At 39.6% G+C, this 17,424-nt stretch overlaps 3 long non-coding RNA genes across 3 annotated transcripts; 1 reads left to right on the forward strand and 2 right to left on the reverse strand.

The window, feature by feature from the left end:
• Positions 1–10,587: 10,587 nt before the first annotated feature.
• On the reverse strand, positions 10,588–11,927 carry LOC132603215 (uncharacterized). The gene is made up of 2 exons (XR_009568018.1): positions 11,217–11,927; positions 10,588–11,062 (listed from the first exon to the last, which is right to left on the reverse strand). It is a non-coding gene; the product is annotated as an uncharacterized LOC132603215 (long non-coding RNA).
• A 1,823-nt stretch (positions 11,928–13,750) lies between these two features.
• On the forward strand, positions 13,751–14,996 carry LOC132602175 (uncharacterized). Its single transcript, XR_009567635.1, has 2 exons — positions 13,751–14,367; positions 14,522–14,996. It is a non-coding gene; the product is annotated as an uncharacterized LOC132602175 (long non-coding RNA).
• Positions 14,997–15,777: 781 nt separating this feature from the next.
• LOC132602176 (uncharacterized) lies at positions 15,778–17,023 on the reverse strand. Its single transcript, XR_009567636.1, has 2 exons — positions 16,407–17,023; positions 15,778–16,252 (listed from the first exon to the last, which is right to left on the reverse strand). It is a non-coding gene; the product is annotated as an uncharacterized LOC132602176 (long non-coding RNA).
• Positions 17,024–17,424: the final 401 nt, after the last annotated feature.

Here is a 17,424-nt window from a genome sequence, read left to right on the forward strand (position 1 = left end):
ATTTTTTTTGCCAATCTGCCATTTCTGCACTGATCCTTTAGTGTGCAAATTTTTGTCTTGGAGGGTGTTCGGATTGGCTTATTTTAAGTGCTTATTGGCTTTTAAGTACCTTTCTAGCTTTTATGGTGTTTGGCAAAGATAAAAACTGCTTAAAAGCACTTACTTTTAGGCATGAAAAGTACAAAACTAAGCCAAACGCCAAAAGTTAGGTATACCCAACTTATGACTTTTGATTTTAGCTTATAAGCTACTTTTTAAAATCCCCAAACACCCTCTAAATGCTAGCAATCGTGGCATTTGTTGACAATGATATTTGTCAGGTGGAGGCTCGTGATGGTCGTGATTGTGTGAAATCTTATATGAAAGTTAGAGAATGGTGGCCGATGGTGATTGTAACGGTGGTAAATATACATTATGATTGACAGTAGTAATTGATGGTGGAGATGGTAGTTCTGCAGTTGAGGCTAAGAGGTTAGTGGTAGCGACTAGTGATTAAAGGTGATCAGGTAGTGATTATGCGATGGAGGTTAGTGGTAGGGTGGTTGGCAGTTGTGGCCACTGGCTAGTGTTCTCAGTGGTTCACAATCGAGCTGGGCACTGGTATTGTAATGGTGGTTGACAATTATGATTGCCTGTAGAGGCTAGTGTAAAGGTAACTTGGTAGAGGTAGCAAGTTGTAACAACCCGCCCAATCGTTATGGAAAATGTAGGATCACCCCACCAAATAGAACTTTCCCAAGGGTAGAACGAGCTAATAGAAACTCGGTTGTATGATTCTAAGAATTGAAAATTTGACTTGTGTGTGACTGTTGTTTCATTTTGTTGAGTCCGTCAAGGGGGAGGGGTGACGTAGGAAATTAGGACTCCGTTGGTGTTACACCTCGTAGTCTTGTACGTGAAATCTATTAGGTGTTAGTTGTTTAAGTCTAGACGTGGAGCATTTCCTAGGATATGGGAGATTGTATGCATCTATCTCATGGTTACGAGGGTTTAAGTTCATATAATAAACTATGGAAGACTCTGGGATCAAGCAAATCAAGGAAAATAAGTTTGTCGAAATTTTGAAATAGAGTTTTGAGTCAACTTTGGAGGGATATATCTCTATGTATATTAGGAGTTTTAAGGTGCTTCAAAATCCTAAAATAAAGTTCGCCGAGTCTAGTTTCCAATGCAACAAACCACTCGTCGATAGGACATCGGAGTAGAGAATTATGGACGTTACAAACTTAGCTAATAAAGAAGAAACATAGCTGCTACAGTGCTGCGACAGTACTGCCGACCCTAGCCACTATAAAAGGGGTAAAAACCCCATTTTTCTTCATCATAATTCTCCAAAATATTCCAGAAATTTTAGCAAACAAGAGGGCTCTTATATCACATAGAAGTGAGGATTTTGAGTAAATTTCAAGCTACAGAATATTAATCGAGGTCCGGACAACATGTAGTCGCGATTATAATTTCATTTTGGGCTGGAGTTAGCTTGGAGACAAAGTAAATATTGAAGATCTTGCTACTTTAGTAAATATAAGGTATGAATCATTGAATCTCTTTCTCTATCAACATTGATTAAGGAATATTTATAAGAATAAAAGTTATAGTTTGTTGTGTTGATGTTGTTGGCTTATGGATTGAGGTTTGAAGAGAGTTTTGGATGAAAATATACATATTTATTTTGTAGAATATTGAGGATGTTGTTGTTGATGTTGTTGGTATTGTTTGAGAATTGTTTGGTATTTGGAGGAAGTCGATGATATAGGGGAGATGCTGCCCAAATTTTCGTAACCCAAATTAGTCTTCCATAATTAGTGCTTATAAGTTGATGGAAATGTGATGAAAGTATGATTAAAGATATATTTCTCGATGTATAGGTTCGGGTGAAGGGCAAGCATCGGTGTAAGGAACTCTTTAAGTGGTGGCTTGACGGATAAGGTATGTAAGGTGTTCGTTTCCCTCTTTCTTTGGCACGAATCCAACTAGAATATAAACACAAGCGTTCTATAACAAATCCACTCTATTCCCATGCTTTGTATTTCAAATCTTAATATCTTGTTATTTTATTGATTCTTAAAATATTATTTTACTTATCATCATCGATTACTCCTTTGGACTCGATACGAATTCCATAAGCTATGCGGAGGCTACCGACCTTATGTCACTCCGAAAGGGCAAGGTCTGATCATTGACTTCTCATCCAAAAATCAACTCCAGGCATTACCATCAGGCTTTCCATCCGCATCGCGGAAGGAAAGCGGGAGGCCTCAGGACATTGCGCTTTTCGTCCGCATCGCGGAAGGAAAGCGGGGTCCTGCGCAGTTTTTTTTCCGGTCCGGACCAACAATGGTATATACATATAAATAAATGCAATGCACTATTTTACTACATCGTGCCACGCTATAGTCGGCCGGGCATGGCGCGTAAATGCGCACACCACTGCAGTGGGCATGTTATGATATTGCCCCGGACGCTGGAGGCCCGGACGCGAGCTAATGATGATAACACCGAGCCTTACGGCAGGGCATGGATACTATCTGTTACGTACATATATATACATAAGTATACCAATGATTTTATCATGCATTGTATTTTGTGCTACTTCCAGATGTTCGGTTTTCTTTTGCCTTTATTAATGTTACATTATATCTTAATTATGCTGTTACCCTCCTGCCTTACATACTCAGTACTTTTATCCGTACTGACGTCCCATTGCACGGGACGCTGCATTTCGTGCTACAGGCTCTGACAGAGTTATCGAGGAGCAACCGCAGTAGGATTTTCCAGCTTCAGCGGTGTTAGCAAGTACCACTACTCCGGGCTTGCTATCTTTTGGTACTTTTTTGTTAGTACAATATATGTTCATATGTATGCTTTTAGAGGCTCATGGACATAGTGAGATATGTAAATATTATGTATGGCCTTGTTTTGGCTTCTTGATATTTTTCTGATAGCCTTGTCGGCTTTATGATATATCTTATGTTGTGGCGACCTTGCCGGTCCGCATATGTACATATGTGTTGAATTATCGAATATTTCTATGTTGGGCCTTTTCTGCGTACAGATGTTCTTTGAGTTATGGTATGTGATGTCCGAGTAACCGTTAAGTCAGGTGACTTTCGGCCTACGGGTCGGAGCCTGTCATACTTCTTGTTGGGGGTGTGACAGTTGGGAATTCTGAGGCCACAGGTGGATTCGTATGATGTTTTTATATATATGTGCATGTTTGTTTGTGTTTGTAAGGCCTCAGATGAAATGTTGGGTGATAAAGTGGAAAACTGGGCAAAACTTCAAGCTTACTGCCCAATTTGTACCGCTGCGGTGAGGCGTGTATCGCTATGGCTACACCGCCATAGTAGTGAACCCTTCACCGCAAGCGGTCAGCCATTGTTCACGTGTCCACCGTGGCGGGCAATGTCCTGCTATGGCGATGTCGCTATAGCGGAACATGGGCCGCCATAGCGGTGGTCAAATTTCTCTTGGTCCACTGTACCGAGACTGCTGCAGCTGTAAATTGACCACTGCAGTGGTCGACGGGGGGCAGAATACCGTGTTTTAAACACTTAGTCCCACAATCTTTATTCATAAAACTCCAATGCAGTTCCCCATAAGTACTTAGGGTGAAATTCCAAGCTAGGGCAAGAATACTCTTCAAAGGTAAGTCTCATCCATCCCTTTCAATCTTTCCGTATCATCTTCATGATTATCATCCCTTTTATGGGTTTTCAATGGTAAAATTAGTAATAGTAACCCTAGAAGTTAATAAACCCTCTATACTTGACGGGTTATGATTGTTAACACTTATTTATCATCGAATGGCTGGGGTTAACTCCTTTTAATCATGAATTGAACCTTTAGAGCCATGAACTAAGTGAATTGAGACCTAAGGTTCCATAAAAATAGTATCTTGGACATGGGAACTGGTTGTAATTATTACACCTTGGAAATTTGTGCTAATCGTATTATGAATAGACTAACGTAAGCCTAAAGAATACATGAAGCCCTTGTAAGGTTAAGAGAGATATTTGGTAATTCTAAGAGTATACCTTAAGGTTCCAAAGCCATATGAGGCAATGAAAGTAAGCTCGTCGGCGGAAGTTGAGGTTGAGTCATGTTTGGGAAGCTTTCGTATCATTTGAGCCACACATTGCTTAGCATTGCTTTGAAGGAGAGATATAGAGCCCCTTAGATGGTTAATGAAGTTTTATATAAGGGCCAAGAAGGTTCCTGTTACACCTCGCTTTTTGTATGTTGAGTTTTGCCGAATGCTAGTTGTCGTAGTCTTGGGAAGTAGGACAATTTTTTTTGAGGTCATGAGGATGGATATGTCCATCTTGGGTATATAAGAGAGTAAAACCATGTTTAGTAAGCCTCGGGAAGTTTTAAGACTTGTCGGATCATCGGAGTTAAGTTTCGGCGAAAATTTGATAAAGTGTCACATTATGGCGCAATATGTGTCTCTCAGAGTGCAACATATGGGATGCAAAGCACACTTTGAGAAGACGCAGTTGCGCAGCAAAGTGTGACAGTGAATTTGGTGATGTTGCGAGGCCTGCAACACAACATGCGGCTCTCAAAGCGCGCTTTGCGACCCCGCAACTTCGCAGCATGTTGTGTTGGTCCAGAATTTTCTGGACTACTATAAATAGACCAAATTCGACCCTAAATCATTATTTCACCATTTTTGGACCTAGAAACCCCTAGAAACTCTCTTAACAAGTCTTCTTATGATCTAAGACCAAAAATCAAGGGCAAACCAAGTGATTCTAACATGAAGTATTCCATGATCATCATTAGATTGTTCTTCCTCTTGTGGCATTGAATTTGGAGACTTTTTGGAGGTGAAGGAATTTTGAACTTAGAGTGATCCTTGTGATTGAAGGTAAGATTATCACTCCATCTTCATGTTTATAGTATTATTTGGAATTTACATAACCTACAAGAAGGAGAAATTGTGAAAGTAAGGTTTAAGTTGTGCTAGAACTTGTTCTTAGCTATGCTTGAGTATGAGTTGTTCTAGACTTGGTATGGTTGTGATGTTGTTGGGCTGGTTTCTGCAAATAAAGTTGTAATATGAAGTTGTTGGATTGTTAAGTGAGTTGTGAAGATGAAAAGGGAACTAGTGAAGGATTGATGGTACCGAAATATGTATAGAATTGAGGAAAACAAGCTACATGAATCTCATGCACATAAAATGTTCGAGAAAATGTCTAAATGAGTTCTCTTATAAGTTATGAACGTAACCCATCGTTGATATAGATACTCCGTTTACTGTAGATAATCATTCGTAGGGTGTACGAGGACTTGTGGGATCCGTATACTAAGGAGATAAGGTATGTAAGGCTACCCCTTTCTTTCAAAAGGCATGATTCCTATGTTATGATCCCATATATGCTATCCACATTAACCTTACTCCTAAAAACGCTTTCAAGACTCTTATGATGACTCCATGTTTAGTGGTACCAAAGCCTAAAGTTCTAGATGGTCTCATGAAATAATTGAACTTACTATATAATTCTTGATTGCATTCATGATAGTTGGCCTCATCTTATGTGGTTGTTCCCTCAAAGTGAGACAAGATAGTGATGATGATTTTCATTCTAGAAAGGCCAAAGCTCAAGGTTCTCAATGTTCATGATATTATTAAGCTTGTCACATGATTACCAATTTTATTCGTTATTGACGATCTCACCTTATGTTACTTGTTCCTTCGAGGTAAGATATAACAATGATGATTAGTCCATAACATAAATTAGAGGTTACCGACCTTATGCCACTACGATAGAGTTGTAACTTTTAATTGGGCTCTCATGCATGCTTATTTTTATGTATGATTACACCAGGCCTAGTTGGCCGGGCAGACACCACCTCGGTGGGTGGCTTATGGATGATGATAGTTACACCGTGCCTAGTTGGCCAGCAGTCACCACTAGTGGGCGACGTGAGATGATTACCCCGGATGCGGGAGGCTCGGATTTGGTCTAGTGATGATATTATGTTATGCATGTATGAAAAATGTTTTCTTAAAAGGCTAAGCATGCATGATATCTGCCTTAAGAGGCAATTCAGATGTACATGTTATCTCTTTATCTCATGCTTCTTTATTTCTTGTTTATGTTGTTATTCATGCCTTACATACTCAGTACATTATTCGTACTGACGTCCCTTCTTGTGGACACTGTGTTCATGCCCGCAGGTAGACAAGGAGACTGATCTGATCCTTAGGTGGTTTGTCAGCGGAGACCCAGGAGCGCTCCACTTATTCCGGAGTTGCAGTCTATTAGTATTCCCCTTTTGTGTATATATTTGGGCATGGCGGGGTCCTGTCTCGTCTTATGATTTCTTGTACTCTTTATAGAGGCTCGTGGACATATGTGGATAGTTAGAAGTTCCATCACCTTACTGGATTATAGCTTGTATATTATTTTGTAGCCTTACAGGATTGTATATATGTATATGGGCGGAGTTGATGATTATTATGTAAATGAGTTTTGTTCGAGAATTTATGCTCGTTAGGCTATGCTAATTGTAAGTGAGATGTGTGGTCCACCGAGATAATATTGGGTGAAGTATGTTAGGTGGTGCTCGGTAGGCTATCACCGGGTACCCGTCATGGCCCATGGGTTAGGTCGTGACAGTAATTGGGGTGTTGATTAAATATTGTTAAAGTTAATGGTTAGTGATTACTAAGGCTCTTGTTAGGTTGTTTTACACCTAGAAATCATTCACCCATTGGAATGGGACTAAAGGGAAGGGTGTCTTGCATTGATTTTTTGACTAGAATAATTGTGACTCATTGAACATTCTAATTTCTAGACTTTGAGCATTTCGAGGCGTTAAGGAACGGAAAAGCTGTAACAGAGTGATTCGAGTTGTTCCAGCTCTACGTTTGAGGTAGGTTACGGTCTACTTGAGTTAGACTTTGATTAGTTAATTTTATGTGTGAATTCATTAGGAGAAAGCATGTCTAGTATTCATGCATGATATTGTGTGATTGAACTCCTATATGCAATTGATTGAGTGACTGTGTAGGCTTCGTGCCACTATTCATGTGTGTTGAATCTACGGTTGATGTTGTTGTGATGAGAAGTTAATATGATCTTCTCGGTGAAATTGTGATATGAAATGATGATTTGAGCATTGATAATAAGAGGGCAAGAAATAATATTATGTATGGATATATGAAAAGGCATAAATGTGACCTAGAATAAGGCTCATGGTTCGAGGTTCGTTCCGAAAATGAGAGATACATTGATGTGGCCCGCGTCCTAGGTGCTTCTTGGAGCGGAGGTTTGTGCTCGGGTCCGATGAGTATCCGGAACGAGTGGTACATGGACACCATGGGTCCCCTGCAGGTCATGACTACTGAGCAATGACATCAGTTAGCATGTGTGTGCAGTGAGTATGGTTATCGTTGTAGACTTATTCCCATTTGTGGTTCCCGTTGATTTGATTTCTTGATATTTTGGGTGACTTGATTGGTGATTATCCGTGGTTGACTTATTATGGTTTATTTATTTCATGTCTGTTGGCTGACTGTTTATTCTATTGATTTTATGAGATATGCATGATACTAATCTTAGTCGGCCTATGATATCTACCGGTACATAGTGTTTGTATTGATACTACCTTGCTGAATTCTTTTGAGTGTAGATTGTGATACGAAGACTGCTACCCGCCCTCACATCTAGCGTTGGGAACGTTGCTGACAGAGCTAGGGTGAGCTGCTATCCATGCCAGGCCACCCGAAGATCTTCCTTTTATTATGTCTATTTTCTATTCTGGACATTATGGTTATTTGTTAGACAGATTTCATTCCTAGACATGTTTTAGATTAGAGTCCTTATATGATAACTTTCGGATTTTGGGAAATTGTAATAGTTAGGACTTCCGCATTTACTTCATTATTTATGGGATGACTTATTTTGATTATCTTATGCTTGAATGAGTAATAATTGATTAAGTTTCTTAATATAAAGATAGATTTGAATGAGTAGATGACTTGGGTGTTGGTTCGCCCACTAGAAGTTAGTGTGGGTGCTATGGCGTGTTGGGTCGTGACACAAGTTGTGAATATGGCTAGTGTTGGTCACTGTATATAGAGAATAGCAATTAAAATTACATTCATAAGAATCTATTAAATGAGTATCTTAATGACTTTTACGATATTGTGCAATATGTGCACAATATAAATCTAGTATCTGCTAATAAATGCTTGTGAAAGATCTCTTTTTTTCTTTCACTGTACGATCGACTACCTTGATTGAGTGCAAACAAATAGCACCAATTCCTAATCTCAACAAGTTAGTATAGCCACTATGAATCTTTCAATCAACCATATTCCGTTGTTAGCTAAATTAATATTCATTGTGAAAGATTACAAGTATTTTGCTCTAGCTCCTCTATGCGATCTTAGGTTTGTTTCCTCTACATTCAATCATCGTGACAAGGGATTATGGGTATTTTTCTAATTTATCTATATGCGATACTAGGTCTGCTTTCTCTTATTTTAGAACGTTCACTCATCATAACATCAGTATGCACCACATCTGAAGCAGGGGCAGAGCCTGGTTGGGTAGAGGGCCGAACCCACTTCAGCGGAAAATTACATTGCATATACAAGATTAAAATTATTATTTTAAGTATATATAGTAAATGTTGAACCCTCATGGCTTCTATCTGCGCTTATTTACTTCTTCATATTCTTGAATCCCTTGATGAAAATCCTGGCTCAGCCATTGCTTTGGAGGTGTACGCAGAACAAAACCAAACTATCTCAAGCAATGAAATCTAACATCATCATCTATGTTTGCTACTTGGACCATCTATTAGATGTGATCTCTTTCCTACATCACGTAACAAAATATCCATCTTAACATCACATAATTCAAAACATAGCACAAAACAAAAGATACCCTTAGTACTACTGGCGTTCTGCCAAATGCAACCCGTTCCATGATGTAAATAGCTGTATTTCTAACAATTGACAAACATTTTATCACAATTTGTTCTTTCAAATGAATGTAGAAACCAGTAATACCATGAGAACTAGTGCAAGAAGCCAAATACATTTTCCACAACTCTCTGGACGTGGCTACAAACTGAAAGTGTACCTTTCCAATTTCCATAAAGCTGCAAGATGTAAATACATCAATTGAAATTCTAACACTTAGGAGAATGGCTTCCCTACAGGAGTACCACCATGGCAGTTTATGTTCAGTAGGAGATCTATCTGGGACCGGATGAGAAACCTGGTCTTTAGGGTAGGCCAGACTGATGTGTTCTGTAAGCCCTACCATTACCCGACTGTTGGTTATCTAAAGGAGATGCGCCAAGAATCCCTGACGATAAGTTCGATTCAGGATGGCATATACCATTAGTCAAAGTTCTTTGATGTTGGGGCTGAACTTGGGAATGAACATCAGCTTCAGCTCTTTTCCTTCATTTCCATGCTTCAAATTTGGCAGCATTGAAACTTAAGGGTATAAACCCTGTCGTTAGATGGCCGGGTGCAGAACCATTAAATTGTGACGGTCCTACCCTTCCTTCTACATGTTGCACCTGTTTAAGTTTATAATAAATCAGAAGAAGCTTCTTACCGGACAACACTGAAAATGTTGATACATAATTCCATAATCGGACTGTCATCCCTGTAGCAAGATTCAAAAAGAGCCTGTTAACTTAATGTGTTTAGGAGGAGAGAAACTAAGAGAGAAAGCATAGCTCCATTTCCACACTCATATACTGTTTAATAACTAAGAGAAAAGGAAAATTCATGTACCCACACACTCCATTCAGGTAGAGAGGGGCTTAAGGAGTTGCAGTAAGTCTGTTTCAATTTATGTGAACCTATTTTCTTTTTAGTCCGTACCAAAATGAATGACCTCTTTCCTAATTTGGAAATAAATTCACTTTATGAAATGATTTACAGCCACACAAATATTCAAGACTTATTTTGAACCACAAGTTTCAAAAGTCTTCACTCTTTCTTAAATGTCGTGCTCAGTCAAATAGGTTCACATAAATTGAAACAGAGGGAGTATAAACTATTAGCTTAAGCCAAATAATGATAACATAAGAGACTTACTTTCTTGCTTGTGTGGTTCCTTCTCGTATTCGAGAACTATTTTATCTATCCTGCCACTAAGAAGCTGCAGGCAGTTCCGTATATTGGCTAATACTTAGTGTGATAAATAAAATTCAGACCCACGAGAGAGAGAGAGAGAGAGAGAGAGAGAGAGAGAGAGAGAGAGAGAGAGAGCTGAAGTTAGTAAATTAACCTTGGCCTGTGGGAGATCAGCACTAGTAGTCCGCGGTGCTGGAAAGGCTCTTCTGCTTGTTGATAACCTTAAGGGCCCTTTTTAAACTAGCGTTCTTCCGACCAAAAGCTACAACTTCCGGTTGGCAAGATTAATGTGGATAAGTTATACAAGTAACTGAAAAGCTAAAGTTCTTAGAATCAACACACAACATAAAAATATCAGTGAACTTCCATGTCACGACCCAGCCCCGTGGGCCGCGACTGGTGCCCTACTTGGACACCCAAACAGACATACAAACTAAATCATCATTTTTAAACAGAGTTGAGAACGAATATTATCTTGCGCGATTGCGCGTACAAAACATTATATCAGAATCAGAAGAGGCGGCGGAATATACATCGCCGAACATATGCACATATATCAAAAAGCCGGCAAGGCTATCAAATATGTCAAAAGCCGACAAGGCTGTCAAATGGCACAACGGCCCAAAACGCATATACAAATGCACGCCGACAAGGCTGCCACAAACATATACAAAATGCACGCCGACGAGGCTGCCATAACGAATAGAGTCATGCAAACACATCCGTACAGAAGTAGGCACACACACCCACAAATACGTCTACAGACCTCTAAACAGACAAACCGAATCATATGGCGGGACAGGGCCCCGCCGTGCCCCTGAACAAATACATATATACATGGCGAACGAATATATACCAAAATGTGTGCTCTGAAATGAGAAGAGCACTCCAAACAGCAGAATAGGGTGTCCTAAATGGGTAGATCACCAAACTGTGCGTCTGTACCTGCGGGCATGAAACGCAGCCCCCGAAGAAAGGGGGTCAGTACGAAATATGTACTAAGTATGCAAAGCAGAATATACAGAAAGCAAATCTGAGACATAAACGAAATGGAAGTACCAAACATAAGTGCAAATCCAACATATCAAAATTTGCTTACTTTCAAAAATATGTAAGTAATGCATAGGGTACAGAAGAATATGGTCGCCCACCCGTCGATGGCGCCATAACACAGCATAACACCAGAAAGTTTCAAATCTCCGTATCACCGTCACATATCACATCACAACATAACGCCATACACAGCATAACACCAAATATAGGTGGAACCCGACCCTCTTTTGCGAGTAGCTCGGTGAACCATAAACACAGCATAACTCCGGAGTATATCAAAATGCGCACGACAACAGAACCGGCCCGGGACTCGGCGAAAGGAATAACAGAATGCACGAGTAGAGTCGTGAGTAGTCATATGCATAAAATCATTATCATAAATTCAAACATAAGTAAAATGATCATATTTGAAATCGGAATAATAATCATACCAAATTCTTTCAAAGATTCTCTGAATTACATAAAGGAAAGTCGCGGGACCCACGGACGGGTATTTACCCAAGTCGGGCCCGCCTATGAAAAACATACGTATCATACATAATGCAAACTTTTATAAAAATATTGGAGTAATCCGAGCATTTATGTGAAATGTATGGCATTCAGAAATTTCGAAGTTCTTTAAAGTGAAACCTTTTTGCGCAAAGTTTGGAAAGCGATTATTTCAAATACATAAAGGTTCATATTTCATCAAATCATACATAAGAGTGCCAAGGAACATATATAGATCATATCATGCTCGGATTTCGGATTTGGAATTTCCTTAAAGCTCCAATCTAGCCTATGTGAAACTAAGGCACGCCAAAAGAAGGAAGGTTGCTTTACATACCTCAAACGCTCTCCAATATGATCCAACTCCAGCTAAGTCCAAACTATGATTCGGGCTGCCCAAGGTCTACAAACAAGCCATAAAATGCCAAACATTAGCTAAAGACTTTTTGGGCATTAAATTCCAATTTCGCCCTTAACTCTACGGAAATTTGGGCGGCATTTCCCCTGTAAATAGGCTACCCCGAGAATTTAACTCGGCCATATCAATCAACAACAACAGCAACAACCAACCTAACAACATCAACAACTAATTCGGAAAGCAATACAACAACAATAGCTTTCTTTTTCCACTATTCAACAACTTACATAAATTCAATTCGACAACTTACCTTCAAGCCAAAATCGACGCTTATACATTCACATACTAACCCATGCCCCTACCAACAATATTTAAGGACATTCTAAGCAATTCATACAACATTTCCAATAATCCAAATTTTTCTCCAGCTACCCGAAACAGCCCCCTAACCGAAACAGCCCCTCTAACTTTTTCTTCATTTACAAATTATGGTTTGTATTCACAATTCACCTTCTAACAATACTATCTCGTCCATATACCAATTACATTAAATATACAAAAGCCCCCAAATCAGTCCGCAACATCTACAACCTCAATTTGAACCAATGAACATTCATTTCCAGCATAAAATTCAAAGCGACGACGATTAAAACATTAAGCGATATTCATTCGCTCATTGTCATATAATGTGAACCATTTCAATCAACACTACACATACACATATATGGATGATTCCCAATTGTTCTTCACCTTACAATGATCATAATCAACTAACTAAACATTAATTCATAATTGTAAGGTGAAGAACAATTGGGAATCATCCATATATGTGTATGTGTAGTGTTGATTGAAATGGTTCACATTATATGACAATGAGCGAATGAATATCGCTTAATGTTTTAATCGTCGTCGCTTTGAATTTTATGCTGGAAATGAATGTTCATTGGTTCAAATTGAGGTTGTAGATGTTGCGGACTGATTTGGGGGCTTTTGTATATTTAATGTAATTGGTATATGGACGAGATAGTATTGTTAGAAGGTGAATTGTGAATACAAACCATAATTTGTAAATGAAGAAAAAGTTAGAGGGGCTGTTTCGGTTAGGGGGCTGTTTCGGGTAGCTGGAGAAAAATTTGGATTATTGGAAATGTTGTATGAATTGCTTAGAATGTCCTTAAATATTGTTGGTAGGGGCATGGGTTAGTATGTGAATGTATAAGCGTCGATTTTGGCTTGAAGGTAAGTTGTCGAATTGAATTTATGTAAGTTGTTGAATAGTGGAAAAAGAAAGCTATTGTTGTTGTATTGCTTTCCGAATTAGTTGTTGATGTTGTTAGGTTGGTTGTTGCTGTTGTTGTTGATTGATATGGCCGAGTTAAATTCTCGGGGTAGCCTATTTACAGGGGAAATGCCGCCCAAATTTCCGTAGAGTTAAGGGCGAAATTGGAATTTAATGCCCAAAAAGTCTTTAGCTAATGTTTGGCATTTTATGGCTTGTTTGTAGACCTTGGGCAGCCCGAATCATAGTTTGGACTTAGCTGGAGTTGGATCATATTGGAGAGCGTTTGAGGTATGTAAAGCAACCTTCCTTCTTTTGGCGTGCCTTAGTTTCACATAGGCTAGATTGGAGCTTTAAGGAAATTCCAAATCCGAAATCCGAGCATGATATGATCTATATATGTTCCTTGGCACTCTTATGTATGATTTGATGAAATATGAACCTTTATGTATTTGAAATAATCGCTTTCCAAACTTTGCGCAAAAAGGTTTCACTTTAAAGAACTTCGAAATTTCTGAATGCCATACATTTCACATAAATGCTCGGATTACTCCAATATTTTTATAAAAGTTTGCATTATGTATGATACGTATGTTTTTCATAGGCGGGCCCGACTTGGGTAAATACCCGTCCGTGGGTCCCGCGACTTTCCTTTATGTAATTCAGAGAATCTTTGAAAGAATTTGGTATGATTATTATTCCGATTTCAAATATGATCATTTTACTTATGTTTGAATTTATGATAATGATTTTATGCATATGACTACTCACGACTCTACTCGTGCATTCTGTTATTCCTTTCGCCGAGTCCCGGGCCGGTTCTGTTGTCGTGCGCATTTTGATATACTCCGGAGTTATGCTGTGTTTATGGTTCACCGAGCTACTCGCAAAAGAGGGTCGGGTTCCACCTATATTTGGTGTTATGCTGTGTATGGCGTTATGTTGTGATGTGATATGTGACGGTGATACGGAGATTTGAAACTTTCTGGTGTTATGCTGTGTTATGGCGCCATCGACGGGTGGGCGACCATATTCTTCTGTACCCTATGCATTACTTACATATTTTTGAAAGTAAGCAAATTTTGATATGTTGGATTTGCACTTATGTTTGGTACTTCCATTTCGTTTATGTCTCAGATTTGCTTTCTGTATATTCTGCTTTGCATACTTAGTACATATTTCGTACTGACCCCCTTTCTTCGGGGGCTGCGTTTCATGCCCGCAGGTACAGACGCACAGTTTGGTGATCTACCCATTTAGGACACCCTATTCTGCTGTTTGGAGTGCTCTTCTCATTTCAGAGCACACATTTTGGTATATATTCGTTCGCCATGTATATATGTATTTGTTCAGGGGCACGGCGGGGCCCTGTCCCGCCATATGATTCGGTTTGTCTGTTTAGAGGTCTGTAGACGTATTTGTGGGTGTGTGTGCCTACTTCTGTACGGATGTGTTTGCATGACTCTATTCGTTATGGCAGCCTCGTCGGCGTGCATTTTGTATATGTTTGTGGCAGCCTTGTCGGCGTGCATTTGTATATGCGTTTTGGGCCGTTGTGCCATTTGACAGCCTTGTCGGCTTTTGACATATTTGATAGCCTTGCCGGCTTTTTGATATATGTGCATATGTTCGGCGATGTATATTCCGCCGCCTCTTCTGATTCTGATATAATGTTTTGTACGCGCAATCGCGCAAGATAATATTCGTTCTCAACTCTGTTTAAAAATGATGATTTAGTTTGTATGTCTGTTTGGGTGTCCAAGTAGGGCACCAGTCGCGGCCCACGGGGCTGGGTCGTGACAGAAGGCCTCTATGCGAAAAATATGGCATTCAGAGATTACAAAATTCCTTAAAGCGAACATTTTCCATGCGAATTTCGGAAAGCGATTATTTCAAATACATAAAGGTTCATATTTCATCAAATCATACATAAGAGTGCCAAGGAACATATATAGATCATATCATGCTCGGATTTCGGATTTGGAATTTCCTTAAAGCTCCAATCTAGCCTATGTGAAACTAAGGCACGCCAAAAGAAGGAAGGTTGCTTTACATACCTCAAACGCTCTCCAATATGATCCAACTCCAGCTAAGTCCAAACTATGATTCGGGCTGCCCAAGGTCTACAAACAAGCCATAAAATGCCAAACATTAGCTAAAGACTTTTTGGGCATTAAATTCCAATTTCGCCCTAAACTCTGCCGAAATTTTTCTGGAAATTACTTAAATTTGAAATAAAGCCTTGTCGGCTTCCGCCATATACTAGAATGAGTTGATGGAATTTGAGATAATACTTAATAGATGGGTTCGGGTGCTCAGATCGGGCACTAGTCACGGCCTACGGGGTTGGGTCGTGACAGAAGGCTCTGATACCACTTCTGTCACGACCCAGCCCCGTGGGCCGCGACTGGTGCCCTACTTGGACACCCAAACAGACATACAAACTAAATCATCATTTTTAAACAGAGTTGAGAACGAATATTATCTTGCGCGATTGCGCGTACAAAACATTATATCAGAATCAGAAGAGGCGGCGGAATATACATCGCCGAACATATGCACATATATCAAAAAGCCGGCAAGGCTATCAAATATGTCAAAAGCCGACAAGGCTGTCAAATGGCACAACGGCCCAAAACGCATATACAAATGCACGCCGACAAGGCTGCCACAAACATATACAAAATGCACGCCGACGAGGCTGCCATAACGAATAGAGTCATGCAAACACATCCGTACAGAAGTAGGCACACACACCCACAAATACGTCTACAGACCTCTAAACAGACAAACCGAATCATATGGCGGGACAGGGCCCCGCCGTGCCCCTGAACAAATACATATATACATGGCGAACGAATATATACCAAAATGTGTGCTCTGAAATGAGAAGAGCACTCCAAACAGCAGAATAGGGTGTCCTAAATGGGTAGATCACCAAACTGTGCGTCTGTACCTGCGGGCATGAAACGCAGCCCCCGAAGAAAGGGGGTCAGTACGAAATATGTACTAAGTATGCAAAGCAGAATATACAGAAAGCAAATCTGAGACATAAACGAAATGGAAGTACCAAACATAAGTGCAAATCCAACATATCAAAATTTGCTTACTTTCAAAAATATGTAAGTAATGCATAGGGTACAGAAGAATATGGTCGCCCACCCGTCGATGGCGCCATAACACAGCATAACACCAGAAAGTTTCAAATCTCCGTATCACCGTCACATATCACATCACAACATAACGCCATACACAGCATAACACCAAATATAGGTGGAACCCGACCCTCTTTTGCGAGTAGCTCGGTGAACCATAAACACAGCATAACTCCGGAGTATATCAAAATGCGCACGACAACAGAACCGGCCCGGGACTCGGCGAAAGGAATAACAGAATGCACGAGTAGAGTCGTGAGTAGTCATATGCATAAAATCATTATCATAAATTCAAACATAAGTAAAATGATCATATTTGAAATCGGAATAATAATCATACCAAATTCTTTCAAAGATTCTCTGAATTACATAAAGGAAAGTCGCGGGACCCACGGACGGGTATTTACCCAAGTCGGGCCCGCCTATGAAAAACATACGTATCATACATAATGCAAACTTTTATAAAAATATTGGAGTAATCCGAGCATTTATGTGAAATGTATGGCATTCAGAAATTTCGAAGTTCTTTAAAGTGAAACCTTTTTGCGCAAAGTTTGGAAAGCGATTATTTCAAATACATAAAGGTTCATATTTCATCAAATCATACATAAGAGTGCCAAGGAACATATATAGATCATATCATGCTCGGATTTCGGATTTGGAATTTCCTTAAAGCTCCAATCTAGCCTATGTGAAACTAAGGCACGCCAAAAGAAGGAAGGTTGCTTTACATACCTCAAACGCTCTCCAATATGATCCAACTCCAGCTAAGTCCAAACTATGATTCGGGCTGCCCAAGGTCTACAAACAAGCCATAAAATGCCAAACATTAGCTAAAGACTTTTTGGGCATTAAATTCCAATTTCGCCCTAAACTCTGCCGAAATTTTTCTGGAAATTACTTAAATTTGAAATAAAGCCTTGTCGGCTTCCGCCATATACTAGAATGAGTTGATGGAATTTGAGATAATACT

The sequence above is a fragment of the Lycium barbarum genome, chromosome 7 (assembly GCF_019175385.1).
Source record: "Lycium barbarum isolate Lr01 chromosome 7, ASM1917538v2, whole genome shotgun sequence".
NCBI lineage: Eukaryota > Viridiplantae > Streptophyta > Magnoliopsida > Solanales > Solanaceae > Lycium > Lycium barbarum.